At 46.5% G+C, this 15,762-nt stretch overlaps 1 protein-coding gene across 1 annotated transcript in view; it reads right to left on the bottom strand.

The window, feature by feature from the left end:
- The window catches only part of Snu (ABC-type transporter snustorr), a 109,821-nt gene extending 98,527 nt beyond the window's left edge, over positions 1 to 11,294 (bottom strand). Inside the window, exon 1 of the mRNA XM_077691257.1 lies at positions 11,174 to 11,294. The gene's annotated coding sequence lies outside the window, so the exon portion shown is untranslated. The remainder of the gene's footprint in view (positions 1 to 11,173) is intronic.
- Between the last annotated feature and the right edge of the window lie 4,468 nt (positions 11,295 to 15,762).

Raw genomic sequence — 15,762 nt, 5'->3', positions numbered from 1 at the left:
TGTGTGTGTGTGTGTGTGTGTGTGTGTGTGTGTGTGTGTGTGTGTGTGTGTGTGTGTGTGTGTGTGTGTGTGTGTGTGTGTGTGTGTGTGTGTGTGTGTGTGTGTGTGTGTGTGTGTGTGTGTGTGTGTGTGTGTGTGTGTGTGTGTGTGTGTGTGTGTGTGTGTGTGTGTGTGTGTGTGTGTGTGTGTGTGTGTGTGTGTGTGTGTGTGTGTGTGTGTGTGTGTGTGTGTGTGTGTGTGTGTGTGTGTGTGTGTGTGTGTGTGTGTGTGTGTGTGTGTGTGTGTGTGTGTGTGTGTGTGTGTGTGTGTGTGTGTGTGTGTGTGTGTGTGTGTGTGTGTGTGTGTGTGTGTGTGTGTGTGTGTGTGTGTGTGTGTGTGTGTGTGTGTGTGTGTGTGTGTGTGTGTGTGTGTGTGTGTGTGTGTGTGTGTGTGTGTGTGTGTGTGTGTGTGTGTGTGTGTGTGTGTGTGTGTGTGTGTGTGTGTGTGTGTGTGTGTGTGTGTGTGTGTGTGTGTGTGTGTGTGTGTGTGTGTGTGTGTGTGTGTGTGTGTGTGTGTGTGTGTGTGTGTGTGTGTGTGTGTGTGTGTGTGTGTGTGTGTGTGTGTGTGTGTGTGTGTGTGTGTGTGTGTGTGTGTGTGTGTGTGTGTGTGTGTGTGTGTGTGTGTGTGTGTGTGTGTGTGTGTGTGTGTGTGTGTGTGTGTGTGTGTGTGTGTGTGTGTGTGTGTGTGTGTGTGTGTGTGTGTGTGTGTGTGTGTGTGTGTGTGTGTGTGTGTGTGTGTGTGTGTGTGTGTGTGTGTGTGTGTGTGTGTGTGTGTGTGTGTGTGTGTGTGTGTGTGTGTGTGTGTGTGTGTGTGTGTGTGTGTGTGTGTGTGTGTGTGTGTGTGTGTGTGTGTGTGTGTGTGTGTGTGTGTGTGTGTGTGTGTGTGTGTGTGTGTGTGTGTGTGTGTGTGTGTGTGTGTGTGTGTGTGTGTGTGTGTGTGTGTGTGTGTGTGTGTGTGTGTGTGTGTGTGTGTGTGTGTGTGTGTGTGTGTGTGTGTGTGTGTGTGTGTGTGTGTGTGTGTGTGTGTGTGTGTGTGTGTGTGTGTGTGTGTGTGTGTGTGTGTGTGTGTGTGTGTGTGTGTGTGTGTGTGTGTGTGTGTGTGTGTGTGTGTGTGTGTGTGTGTGTGTGTGTGTGTGTGTGTGTGTGTGTGTGTGTGTGTGTGTGTGTGTGTGTGTGTGTGTGTGTGTGTGTGTGTGTGTGTGTGTGTGTGTGTGTGTGTGTGTGTGTGTGTGTGTGTGTGTGTGTGTGTGTGTGTGTGTGTGTGTGTGTGTGTGTGTGTGTGTGTGTGTGTGTGTGTGTGTGTGTGTGTGTGTGTGTGTGTGTGTGTGTGTGTGTGTGTGTGTGTGTGTGTGTGTGTGTGTGTGTGTGTGTGTGTGTGTGTGTGTGTGTGTGTGTGTGTGTGTGTGTGTGTGTGTGTGTGTGTGTGTGTGTGTGTGTGTGTGTGTGTGTGTGTGTGTGTGTGTGTGTGTGTGTGTGTGTGTGTGTGTGTGTGTGTGTGTGTGTGTGTGTGTGTGTGTGTGTGTGTGTGTGTGTGTGTGTGTGTGTGTGTGTGTGTGTGTGTGTGTGTGTGTGTGTGTGTGTGTGTGTGTGTGTGTGTGTGTGTGTGTGTGTGTGTGTGTGTGTGTGTGTGTGTGTGTGTGTGTGTGTGTGTGTGTGTGTGTGTGTGTGTGTGTGTGTGTGTGTGTGTGTGTGTGTGTGTGTGTGTGTGTGTGTGTGTGTGTGTGTGTGTGTGTGTGTGTGTGTGTGTGTGTGTGTGTGTGTGTGTGTGTGTGTGTGTGTGTGTGTGTGTGTGTGTGTGTGTCGGTGGCTGAAGCCTGCAACGTGGACCGCGAATCAATGCGCCAGCCAGAATTAGGTTCTCATGCATGACGCCACCTAAGCTTCGATCACGTCACAGACCATGTACATTTCAGGCAGATAATTCTGCTTCAAGTGCACAAACAAAAAGACACTTGCCAGTAAAAGAGTTAGTTGTGTTAACCAAAATGCTAGACGTTTACAATTATTCCTCAAAAAGCTAGCGCCCACACGCGAAGCCCCAATACAGTCCGATTGACTATCCGCCGCTGTGGCTCAGTGGCTAAGGCGTTGTGCTGCTGAGCACGGGGACGCGGGTTAGATTTCCGGCCGCGGCGGTCGTTTTTCTTATGGAGGTGAAAAGCAAAAACGCCCGTATGTACGAGATTTAGGCGCATGATAAAGATTCTCAGGTGGTCAGAATTAATCCGGAGCCCTCCACTGCGGCACGCCTCATCACTTGCGTTGCGTCGGCGCATTAAACCGCACAATAAATCAATAAATACCTGATTGAATGTCTGATTTTGTCTGTCTGATTTTAAACCTGACGTTTACTTTCTGAATTTAAGCCTTTATAAGCAACCAACGAGTGTTAGAGGCACGAATACGACGGGCATCAAAGAGAAAAATTACGCCTATCTTCCCGCGAGGGAACCCTGGTGTGACGCGACGCATCGGGGGGTTCAATAGGTGTTTCCGTTAGTTTGATTCTCTAAATCGCGTGAAACGTGTTGTGAACGCGTATGATGCATTTCCATCACATGCGGGTGTTCCTATACGCGGGACGATGGGCGTAATTGTTGTGTCACACCACTCACTGAAGGGACCGTCGCTTCCATCACGTCTTCATCGGAAGAATCAAGTCAAGCACGAAGTAGTCAAAGCAAAGTCACGTCAGTGCGAGAGCGAGCGCTTGACTGAACCGCCGCGGCGCGATACCCGCTTTATATTCACAGCGATTGAAGGAGAGGACACAACGGAGGAGAGTCGCGCATGCGCGCACTTGCGCGCACCGGAGCAGTTGTTAACGCAGCGAAGCGCGCGCCAAACAAGCGCGCAAGCTGTGGTATGCTAATGAGCCGGAGTGAGAGTGTTGCACACATCTGTGGGAGAGAAGAACGGAGGAGGGATGCGGACGGACGCCGCGACGACGACGCAGGAGGGACAAGCCCGAGAGCAAGAGATGCGTCGCATCTAAAAAGTTAATCCTGAAGCTTCCGCCACAGAACCTGCGCGCGCATCGCGCAGCGTTGAAGTGAATGGATCGAGCGATCAAAATGCGTCTTAACCAGTTCGCTCTCAATGTATCATATTGCTTAATATCAACACGCGCAGCGTCGTAAATAAGACTGTGCAGCTGGAATCCCCCTGTCATGACCCACACATTGTAGTCTTAACTGAAACCTGGCTTCACGACGGCATTCGCGATGGAGATTTAATACCTCCGAATTACAATTTTTTCCACGGAGGTCGGCTAACCCGTGGTGGTTGATTGATTGATTGTAGAGTTTAACGCGCCGACGCAACGCAGGCGATGAGGCGCGCCGTAGTGGAGGGCTCCGGATTAATTTTGACCACCTGGGGATCTTTGACGTGCGCCGAAATCTCGTACACACGGGCGTTTTTGCTTTTCGCCTCCATCAGAAAAGCGGCCGCCGCGGCCGGGAATCGAACCCGCGACCTCGTGCTCAGCAGCGCAACGCCTTAGCCACTGAGCCACCGCGGCGGGTCTAACCCGTGGTGGCGGAGTCACAGTTATTGTTAAATCTTGCGTTGAGGCTACTTATCTTCCTAAAACTGAGGATAGTGAAAGTCTTTGCCTCAGGATAAAAATATTTGACAATATTTTTATATTATATGCCGTTTACAGACCTCCGGAATCAGCGCCTGACTTTTTGTTGAATTTACAATCGCATATGGCACAATATAATCAACAGAAAATAGTTATTGCCCGCGACTCTAACCTCCCAAGCATTGAATGGGATAGCTTGAGGTCAGAGGCTGACGTCCCTACTATAAACAACGCAAATGTAGCACAATATTTTTCCAAATAGTATGTCAACCGACGCGTTTTAGTATGTCAACCGACGCGTATGTCAACCGAAGCCCTTCATGTTCCTTACTTGATCTTGTTTTTCTACCACGTTCCAAAAACCAGTACGAAGTTTTCGTTAAGCCGGGGTTATCTGACCGTAGCATCGCCTCTGTAGCCTTTTTTATGCTGCAAGCATATGAATAGGCCATACAGTATCAAGAAAATTAAAGATTTCACACACGCCAATGACGTGGCAGTTCTTCATTATCTCAGTGCCTAAAATTGTAAACTTTGATCACAATAACGTATCTGTACTTTGGAACACTTTCAAAAACTTGTGTTATTTTTGCCTAGATCACTTCGTACCGACCAAGACTAAGAAGACGAACAAATTCACCCCCTCGATCAATCGAAAGATAATTCACTTAAAGCGTAAAGCCAAGCGGATGCGATATATGCACTCTGCCCCCTCCCAAATTGATGAAGTCCGCTCTGCGCTTGCGCTAGAGATTCGCCAAGCCAAAAGTTTTTATTTTAATACTACTCTGCCCAATTCCTTCAAAGAGGACCCCCAGAAGTTTTGGGGTTTTGTCAGCGAGCGCAAAAAGAAGATTTATAAGATTTTACACAACGGCTCAGTGTTAAACAACCCCTCGGATATCGCTTACCGTTTTAACCGATACTTGGAAAAAAAAATGGCTGCGTATCTGCTCCTTTCGTTGCAAATGCCGTCAAAAGACGATAGTCTTTATCGGCTTTTGCGAAGTAAATGCCTCCCTTCGCTTTCCCGCTCACCTCTCGTGTTGTTCCTCTTGCGTCGCGCTCCTCCCAAGGTAAAGACGCCAAATGTTTGCTTAAATCATTTTAAATTTCCCGCGTTCCACTTCTCCAAACCGGGTGTCTCGATGCGAACGCTGCCGTACGGCGAAGACGCGCGTTAATCGAGGCGCCCTACTTCAGCGTTTATAGAACCGCGTTTCCATACTCCACGTGCGTTCCAAACATAACGTGGAACCTATCTAGTGGAACCTTGCGTAACTGTTGCCGGTTGATTTATTAAAATGGCGCCAGAAGCTATGGTGGCGCGGGCGATAGCAGGCGACGGCCGAGTGAATTCTTTTTCTGCAGTTGATGAAGTATTTAATTTCGAAAATTCAAGCATGTTCGATTTTTTTATAAAGGAACACTGCAAAGATCACTTCTGTATTGATTTGTTGTCTCATCTTTGCGTAATGTCTTGTTCTTCTTCAACAATGTTGACAAGTATGAACATTACACCGGACATAGACGGGTAGATTTAGCTGTGACTATATAAGACTATTGCGCAGGCATTGTTTGGCTTTGGCCGGGTGGCTGAATCGGGTCACAGACAGACAGACGGATAGACAGACATACAGACATACAGACAGACCAAAAAGAAAAACTCCCACCTCCCCTCGCGGGAACCCCTGTGTAGATGCGACGCATAGGCGGAGCGGCGAAGGGAACGCGTTGTATAGCGCGCATAACGTTGAGGGGACTGCGTAAGCTGGTCCCAGTCGATGACGACGTTGGCGTACTTGTAAAGCGGCGTGGACTAGGTGTTTGAGCCAAGCGTGGATGTTGCTTCGTCGGAGAACGGCACACCGGTTATATGCGCAGCGCGCCCGAAGGAGAGGAAACCGCAGAAGAGAGAGTACTGCACATGCGCCGGCCCCAGCGCGTCTGCCACGGCTATGACGCAACGTGCCGCGGCTATGACGCAACACAATCCAATACAATCCACTTTAATCCAATCCAATCCAAATCCAATCCAACCGAATCCAATCCAAATCCAATCCAACCGAATCCAAGCCAATCCAATCCAATCCAATCAAATCAAATCAAATCAAATCCAATCCAATGCCCCTCGCGAGAGAGTGTTCGTTATCGGAGAGGAGAGGGGGTGAGCGCCGGAGAGCGGCGGAGAGCGCAGCTCGCGCGGCGAGGAGAATGGCAGAGGGGTGGACAACGCCGACAACAACGACGACGACGCCGGAGGGACAAGGCGAGTGAATCAGATGCTCTGCATCTAAAATTTCTGGGTTTAAGTAGCCCAAGAAAGACTATCGTCTTTAAAAAGCCCGCTGATAATTTTGCCCGTTCCTGGGCGGTGGTCGCTGATGGTAGACCTATCTTCTCTTCCCGATTACCCTATCCTTTTCCTGCCCCAACCACCTTTCTACCACTACCTCAACCGATATTTCTACCCCATCCCCTTCCTTTTCCTTCCCTGCGACACATATGTGGTGCAGGCTGGGAACCTCTTTCACTCTCACACTCACCTCACCTCACTTTCACTGCGTTATTTCCCGCTCAGGTGTACCCCCTCTAAACAATTCCAGTGTCCCAGATATTAACGTAGTGTCTTACGATGGCGTTCTTAACATGCTCCTCAATTTAAAGCTAAAATCTTCTCCAGGACCCGGTGGTGTTTACCCAACGCTTTATTGCGTCGTTATGCTGAACCCTTAGCCAAGTTCGTCGTTATTATTTTTCAGGCTTCCATTGGATCTGATATTATACCTTCGGATGTTAAAGTGGCGCGTGTCGTTACTGTCTTTAAAAAAGGTGGCCCTCCTTCTTTTGTTAAATATCGTCCAATTTCTATTCTGTCTTTCTCGTGGGAACTTCTGGAGCAATATTAAATTTTCTTGACGAACACCACATTCTATCTCCCTTCCAACATTGTTCTAGGAAGGGGTTTTCAACTACCCTTTAATTATGTTCAATTGTTTATTTTATCGCTTCGACGCTCGATGTTGGTGGGCAGGTAGAAGTAATTTTTTTAGACTTCACCAAAGCGTTTGATTTAGTTCCGTATCATTAACTAATTCTCAAGCTGCATCTTATCGGGCTCCTTTCCTTTCTTGTAGCGTGTGTTTCAGATTATCTGTCAGATCGAAGCCAATATGTAGACATTGACGGTTCTATTTCCAGTACTCTTCGTGTCACCTCCGGAGTCCCTCAGGGTAGCGTTCTCGGTACCCAACTTTTTCTGATTTACTGTAATGATTTTGTCTCCATCAAAAAAGAACCCATCCAAATTCGTCTTTTCGCCGATGACTGCGTTATCTTCAGTCATATTAACTCTATTAGTGACCAGGAAGCTCTGAACTGCTCACGCACTGACACTCTCCTGGAGCCTTGAATAGGACATGGTTAATATTAAATCCAGAAAAAAAAAATCGTCTCCCTTCGCATCTACAAAAACGGAATCCCCACCAATTTTCGCACTCTCTCACAGGAAATCCTTTAACCCAAGTACAGGAATATAAATATTTGGGCATAACTTTATCAAATAATGTAAGGTGGAATTCGCACGTTACTAATCTTTCTTCCTCTGCCTTTCGTAAATTGTGCTTACTTTGGCATAAGCTTCAAGACACTCCAAGTAATGTACAATTACTTGTATAGACAGCACTAATTAGGCATAAACTGGAAAATGCGTGTACAGTTTGGGACCCTCACACATCTACAAATATTGACTTGTTAGAAAAATTTCAAAGAAAAGCTGTTAGGTTTATTTATTCTAAATTTCGTCGCACAGATTCTGTTTCCGAGCTGATGCGCATCAACGGATCTCAAACGCTGGAGTCCAGAAGACAGCCTTTTCGCCTTAAATTGTATTTATTTTATCACCGGAAACTTGCTGTAGACTGGAGTCGTGAGGACGAAGATGCGGTCACTGACCAAGTCAAGGTGAAAACACAGAGACGTTTCGGAACCCGTACGGGTTCCTTGATCACACTAAGCAGGCAAGAGCCGTAAGTCGCTTCTTATTCTAAAATGTGACGTAATGAACGGGTGTAGCTTGCCGGCAGATTGCCATCTGTGCTATTGATAGTGTCCTTGGTCTTTTGAATGAACACGGATTCCGAAAGTAATCTCGTGGTTGGGTTCTTTTCCTTGGCTATTATAGCGGCGTTATCCCAGTCGATGGAATGACCGTGATCATCGGCATGCTCGGCCAGGGCATTCGACGCTTTCTTGTTCTTGCCTGAGTCCTTTTGATGTTCCTTTAATCTCCTTCTGAAGTTGCCAGTTTCGCCGATGTAACTGCAGCTACAGTCTGCGCATGGTATCTTGTAGACAACACCGGGGTATCTCTTGCTGTCCAAGCAATCTGTCACGTTCACAAGCTGATTCCTCAGCTTGTTGGACGGAATGTGGGCAACGCGAAGGTCATACGTTGAAAAGATACGGCTTAAAGCTTCGCTGACCCCAGGAACGTATGGGATACCGGCGCGTCTTCGATATGACTTGCCCTGGGATGGTCTGGGATTGAGAACACGATCTTCAGTATTGGGCCTCTTCGATTTTCCACTTCTGGCTCCCCGCGGGCTGCCCGCGGGTAGTCCGAGGATTCCCCGAAGCCATAGGGATACACGGGAAAATCGAATGTTGGACTGCTTCTCGGGGAGTCCGCGGTGAGCCCGAGGCTGTAAATCGAAGAGGCCCATTCTTAATAAATTTCTCCGGGTACCCGTTCGTCAATAATTCACGATGTATGGTTTCAAGTTTTTTTCCTCCTTTTGGTTGGAGTCCTTTTTTGAAATCCCTTGCTACTCGCCGTACTCGTCATTCCCATTCTCTCCCCTTAACAGCAATGTTCGATCCTGCCATTCTGCTTACATTTTCTTTTCTTTTTTGCCCCGCAAATTAATGACCGGAACAATACACCCGAACATTGTCTGACCTCTCTTGGTTAGTTACAAGCAAATGTTTAGTTGTGCCTGCCGACCTGTGCTTTATGCTTCCTTTTGTCGTTTCTGCTTTCGCTGTTTGTGTTTTGTGTCATTGATAATGTAACCCCGTTATGCCCCTCATGCTTGGGCCTCCATGGCCTGCAGTATGTTCTTAAATGAATGAATAAAATAGCTACTCTCAAACAGCAGTAGCAGGAATAAGATCTCCGTACTGAAGAGACCCATAAAGTGTCCGTTTTTTTTTTTTTTTTTTTTCATAGAATGCGCCCCTAAAATTACGAATTTTTGTACAGTATACCACGTACGCGCGCCTCCTCATTGGTTAAGCGCGCTGCGCAGAAGGACAGACAGACAAGGAAACATTGTCGAAATGTATAGGTGTCTTGGTACTAAGGAACTAAAACAGCAGGTGCGATAGTTCCAGGTAGACACCTCAGGTGACATATTGACAGAGAATGACAAAGTTTCAGCGCTAGTAGGGGAGTGGGGTTCTCCTTTGGTTTTTACATTGAAAATTCACATAATTGCCGTTATAGTCATGAATTTAATCGTTGCTCGGCTGGAGTCTAGGGTTACGAATGTTTGGCGCACCCCTTTCCCTCACTCACACGGGAAAAATTCTAGCATGGCCAAATGATTGCTGTCAATATGAGTACACCATCCTCAAGTAATGTTGTAGACCATGCAAGTTTCGTCAGGATAGATCAGGTTAGTTAGCCTAATACGAAAATTAGGATTTCTTTTGTACCTTAAAAGGCATTATCAGGTTTCTTCTGTTTCTCTTTAAACCTTTGAACACATGTCAGTAATTCAAGCATTTCTGTCTTCGTTTTCTTTAACAAAAACCCCTCTTATAAAATGTGCGTAAGAAGAGACAGCTGTAGCCACGGGTTGCAGTAATAAAGTTTTTCTTGTGTGTGTTTGAAACACGGGAGGGAGATTTCAATCGAAGTCAAAGAACCCCATGAATGCCTTCCAGGGGTCAAAGCTTATAAAATCAGTCTCTGCTCGACGCATTAATATCTATTCTCTTTCTTTAAAACCAACCCGGGCTTTAAAAGATGTCACAACCCGTAAAGGCAACCTCTCTTTCCGAGGTATCCGGACGATTGCTTTGATCTTGATTGTAGGGTTTAATGCGCCGACGCAACGCAGGCGATGAAGCGCGCCGTAGTGGAGGGTCCGGATTAATTTTGACCACCTGGGGATCTTTGACGTGCGCTGAAATCTCGTACACACGGGCGTTTTTGCTTTTCGCCTCCATCAGAAAAGCGGCCGCCGCGGCCGGGAATCGAACCCGCGTCCTCGTGCTCAGCAGCACAACGCCTTAGCCACTGAGCTACCGCGGCGGGTAGCCAGACGATTGTACGAAATGTTTTCCGCATCAGTAACAAAAGTAGCAAAAAAATGTTCTTTACTCAAAAATAGGATAAATTCGAATTTGTGCTCCACTTTTTTCTGACTTAATTATAAGTTACTCTTCGGGCCGATAACGTCGCGACAAGGCGCCCTTTCCGCATAAGGTTTGTTCTTTTTCAAAGATTTTTTTTTCCGCATAAGTCGGAAGGCAAAAGTTACGCTTGAAAAGTTAGTTTTGTGAATACGATGTCCCAAAGCCTCCTCAGGCGGTTTCTCGGAAGGTCAATTCTGCCTTCGCACCCTCGTCTTGGGTGTGACATTGTGAGTCCACATTTCTCGGTATAGGCATAATAATTTGGGATTATTTGGACATACGCGTTTTCTGCCTCACTTCAAAGTGCGTTGCCGAAGTCTTTTCTTTGGATGGACGGAAGACAGAGCCGGGTGGAGAGAGCAGAGGGGGGGGGGGGGGGGGGGGGGCATCCAGTGCAGGTCGGCGCCCAGTTCTTCCGGTGCCCTGTGCGACCACCCTCCATGGTCGCTCACCCCGAAGACCGGCACGGATTAGGACATTGATCATGCTGTATATAATTCTGTTAATTTATGAGATTCTGATATAACAACGTCAGTTTTTTTTTTTTTTTTTTTTTTTTTTGCGCTTCAATCGTTTCAGCGCATGAGCGTGCATCGGCACTCCCGCGTAATTTTGGATACATATTTTCTGGGCTGGACGGGTGCAATAGACGACTAGTTGGGTTGCGTCACCAAGACAACGCTTACGCTTTTACGCACTCGGAGACACCGTGGTTTTCTTCATACGTAACACACTACAAGACGGATCGGCGCCCATTAACACAGTGCACGTGGGTCTAAAACTTACGACATAGAAACAGACGTGGCGGTAAAGGCTTCGTCTTGGCAGTAAAGAGCCCATTTCAGTTCAGTAGGAAAAGCTCGTGGTAAACCATCGATGGTCATAGATCCCGTAGTGACGTCACGAAAACAGAGAAGACGCGTGGATCTCTGAAGAACTACGTAGCGTCTTTGGGGGAGTTGAGCCGCATTCTACACTACACCATTTTAGTTTACGCACGGTGGGTGGGTAGGGATGAATGTTCACACCGGGCGCTCTAAAGCATTTAACCAGGTAATGAGATGCAAAACATATGGTCGACTGAATGAGCGGCGCAATTTGCTGCCCTGCCGAGTATCCTCACCTCTGAGATCTTTTTGAAGTGTCCTGTAGTCCCTAGAAGATCCACTTTGTTCGATTGTGGGCTGTTCCACCGAATTTCCACCCCGCTTGATGACACCAGTTCCACAGGGAGTTGCGTCCTACTGTTCAGAGAGAATTCCTGCATGGGCAGAGAAGCCGACTGTGGCGAAAATCCCTGACTGAGAAAAAAGGAAGACACTTGCCCGCAATATAAAACTCCCCTCTTTGCTTCGTTAAACAAAATGCTGTGACCGACAAAAATAAACCCACAAAACAGCAAATGTCACGTCATCAAATTATACAACGAGATCTCACCGAGCGTTTCTCAAGAGTTACGAACCCCCTTGTGGCCTAACTAGATAGAAAGTATTCCCGGTGGGTGGTAATTTCTGTGTGGACATATAAAACAAATCTAGGTAGCAATATTCACGCAACTCAAGTGCGTGCTTTTTGCGCACCACATACGTAGCTATCATAATGAAAGTTGGTATGGGCATAGATTATTTTGGCAAAAAAAAGTAAAACACAAAGTGAAATTTTTGTTAGTCAGCATCATCCTCGTCGTCGTCGTAATCATCATCGACAACAGCAGCCTATTTAAGCCCACCGCGGGACGAAGGCCGCTCCCATTGACCTTCAACGGCTTCTGTCTTGCGCTGGTCGAGTGCACTCATTACCTCCGAATTTTCTTGTTTCGTCTCTCTGTCGAGTTAGAGGCGTTGCCCTTCTCACACACAGACCCGTCTCTCGGTAGCTACTCGGTCACCCTGTTGGTCCACCGGTTGCCGTTTCGTCCCACTACATGACCAGCGCAAGCCCATGCCTCTTTCCTTATTTGGACTATGCTACCATCCTCCACCCGAGTTTGTTTTCTGGTCCTGGAGGCTCGTTTCTTGTCCCTTAGCGTTACTCCTATCATTCTTTCTATAAATTCTTTGTCTCTCTCTTCCTCTCGTTCTATGGCCCATTGGGAGTACCTAAGTTTTCTCTCCCCAATTGTTTAGAAAGCCGCCAAGTTTCCCCCCTGTATGTCATGACTGGCAGCACGAGTTTTTATTTTGTTAGTTGGTTTCAGTAATTTTTGTTATTCTTCCAGTCGTATTTTTTGTTTTAATTCTATGTGATCAAGTAGGTCTATTCAAGCTGTTATAATGATCATATGTTTCAACTCCGTCATTGAAACCCCCGCGGTGGCTCAGTGGCTAGGGCGTTGTGCTGCTGAGCACGAGGACGCGGATTCGTTTCCCTGCCGCGGCGGCCACTTTTCTGGTGGAGGCGACAAGCGAAAACGCCCGTGTGTCGAGATTTCGGCGTACGTTAGGGATCCGGAGGTGATGAAAATTAACCCGGGCCCCTCCACTACGGCGCCCATCATGGCCCAGGTGTAGCTTCGGCACGGTAAACCCCACCAGTTTTTTTTTTTAACCCAGCCAGCTATGAATTTGTGTGCTAATGCACAGAGCGTTAAACGATTGGGGCTTTGGGAGGGGGGGGGGGGGGTACTAGTCAAAGAATGCTACGAACTGAAGTGTCTGTCTTCGTATAAAGACAGCTTAATGGCGCAGTGTCATGCTTACCGGTAGGGCTAAAGGAGGCAGCGTCGGTAAAGAGAGAGATCCTAGCAGATGATGCTCCGGGTAGCCCGCGCTTAACGCGCATGCGCTTACCCTCGGCCATTTTGCAAGTGCACTTCATGGGCACGTCAGAGATAGCGCGAGATTGTTAAAGATGTTTCCTACTGTACGTAATACGATATGTTCCCCAGTATCTGGACCATGATGTTGTTCATAAAACTCTAATGAACGTTATTGATCGATGTATTTTTAGAATCGCCATTTTTTGTAGAGCATAATCTTTTAATGAGCAGATACTATGCATAAGCACTCATGAAGTCGACATCCTATGCACCGCCGTGGTACCGAAACGAACTTCTGTACAAATATGGGACTTGCGAACGTTATATGGCGGGGAGCACGACACGGCTTTCGCTTTTCCAAAGCAGGAAGCTGCGCTCTGTCGCCGCGGGGGCCACGAACTGCGATTGAAATACACTCGTGTTCGAATCTGTGCGCACCTTGGCTGTGCCGAAACAGCGGATGCGAGGGGGATGAAAAGCGGGGGCCGCGAGCGAATCGCTCGCGCAAAAAGTTGTGTCCGCTCTTTTTGCGGTTGCGTATACACTGAACGAAGGCTGCTTGGTGCATTGCCCGCTGCGTAGGGGAAGCGCTGAGCAGTTGGCAGCAAGAATTATAAGCAGGGCTCTGCACTTGAGCAATTTATCGTGTAAGGGTCATCGGCTTGGCTGCTTGGCTTTGAATTTTGGTTATTTTGATTTTATTCATTCTATTTTATTTTGTTCAAGCTTCCCTAAAAATGCGCATTACACGAGGGGTGGGGATACAAATGATCGACAAATACAAACGCGGACGTGCCATAAATTGATTGATTGTAAGGTTTTAACGCGCCGACGCAACGCAAGCGATGAGGCGCGCCGTAGTGGAGGGCTCCGGATTAATTTTGACCACCTGGGGATTGGTGACACAAATGATTAGCAAGTTTACAAGTGGCCAGACGGTGCTTGGATATGCATGTCACCAGTAGTGGAATTCATTGTACACTATATATATATATGCGTTGGAGCAAAAAGAAAACACAAATGGTCACTCGGGCTCAATAAAGGCTGTTTGTGGCTTTCAAAATGTTTCAGTGCCCTCAGTATTAGCCATGTTATCCCCTATGGTGTTCCAGTCTTAGGCTGTTCAAAGAAACAACGATTGCGGAAATGTGTTCGCTTTTGGGCGAGGGTCTTGAACCTGCATGGTGTTGCTGCTACGATAAGAGAAATGGGGGCATTTGGAAATGTAGATGCTCGGCGGGGATGGTAGAATTTGTGGGAGAGTGGGAGTCGAAACCTTTCGACGGTGACTGAGGGGGAAAATAAACAATGATGGGTAGAAACAGGAACGAGGACAGAAGGAAAGCGCGATGAATAAGAGAGCGGAACGTCATATTAATGTCTTCGGCACAAAACACCGAACGAACGTGTAATAAATCATGTCCCACGAGTATTTTTGAATCAATTTGCAATTGAAGCAGACGAAGAGGCTATTTTTTTAGGGGTTCAGTTGGACCGTCGCTTGAAATTTCACTCTCACGTTTGTTATCTAAGAAGGAAGATAGCATACGGCATACGTGTTTTCATGAAGGCCTGGGATGTATTCTCGCGGCCTACATTACTTTCGTTATACTACGCTTTTGTTCACTCCCATATTAATTACTGTATTTCATGTTGGGCCAATACCTACAACACCCACCTTTCCTCCCTTCAAACTATGCAAAACCAAGGTATTAGAATACTTACCCGCAGTCCTTACCGTAGTGACGCCAAAACGCTCCTTCTTGAGAATAACATTCTAAATATTAAAAACAGTTTCAAATACAAGCTAGGTATCTCATTTTTTATACAAATCAACAATCAGTGTCCTGTGTTCATAATCCCCGAATGCAACCTATTAAATACTAACTTCACGAGGTTTGCACGTAATCACAATTTCATTTACCTCTAGTCCATTCCAACTACGGCAAACAAACAGCTCTTTTCACCGGTATCCGGCTATGGAACACCATACCACCAGAAATAAAAATTTCCCAATCAATTGGAAAATTAAAAAAAGATCTTAAAACGTTCCTCACGTCCATGCCACAATCACCATAATTTTAAATAGTTTTTACTTCTCTTCGTGTTCTTTACCTTTCTACTTTCTGTCCCTCTCTTTTTCATAGCAACCTTTCCACAACCTTCTGCCGATGAATCACCTCATCGGTGGTTGTTGCATATCGCTGCGAATAATTGTGATTTCTTTTTGCGCTACCCTTTTTGCTATTTTCCAACTTGTGTCGCTCTCACAATTGGAATGTTGAATTACTCTTTCTGCTGAATAATTTTTGCTTTATTTCTTTTTTTTGCTGTTCTGTTGCGTGTATCGATCTCACAATTTGAAATATTGAATTGACCTTATTTTTTTAGCATAATTCTTGCTTTTTTTTGCTATTCTGTTGTGGAATATCTTTGCTTTTTTCGCTGTTCTGTTGTGGGATATCTTGTGTTGCCTGCGATGTATTTTATTTGTTTTTCGCTACTATTGTTTGCTGCTTCGAGAGAGAGAGAGAGAGAGAGAAATAATGATTTATTGGAGAGTTTAGCTCCAACCCAAACAGGAGCTGGCTACTCCAGGCATTGGAGTATACAAAAGGTACAATACTTGCCCTAAGGAACCACAAGGGGTTAGATTAAGTACATTGACACAGCACCGGTCCTTACAGCAGTGGAATATAGTTAAAAAGAAAAAAAAAACCAAGAGAACTATACACATCTATATACAGACGACATCCACGACGCGACACAGATAGTTTCGCCAATATACATAACACCCTTGTGTGTTTCCACACCCATTTCAGAGCGTTTCAGAGGAAAGTGCACTCATTTAATAGTGTTCACACATCTTCGTCATTTGAAAAAATTCCATTAAGGCAAGGAAGGCTTTCGTTTGGTTGCGTACATTGTCTCACGGACCCAACAGTTTCGGCAAG

Source organism: Haemaphysalis longicornis, unplaced genomic scaffold (genome assembly GCF_048455015.1).
Source record: "Haemaphysalis longicornis isolate Haplotype H1 unplaced genomic scaffold, Haemaphysalis longicornis Haplotype H1 scaffold_10, whole genome shotgun sequence".
Lineage (NCBI taxonomy): Eukaryota > Metazoa > Arthropoda > Arachnida > Ixodida > Ixodidae > Haemaphysalis > Haemaphysalis longicornis.
Note: the sequence above shows the minus strand (reverse complement) of the source record. Positions and strands in the feature narration are given on the sequence as shown.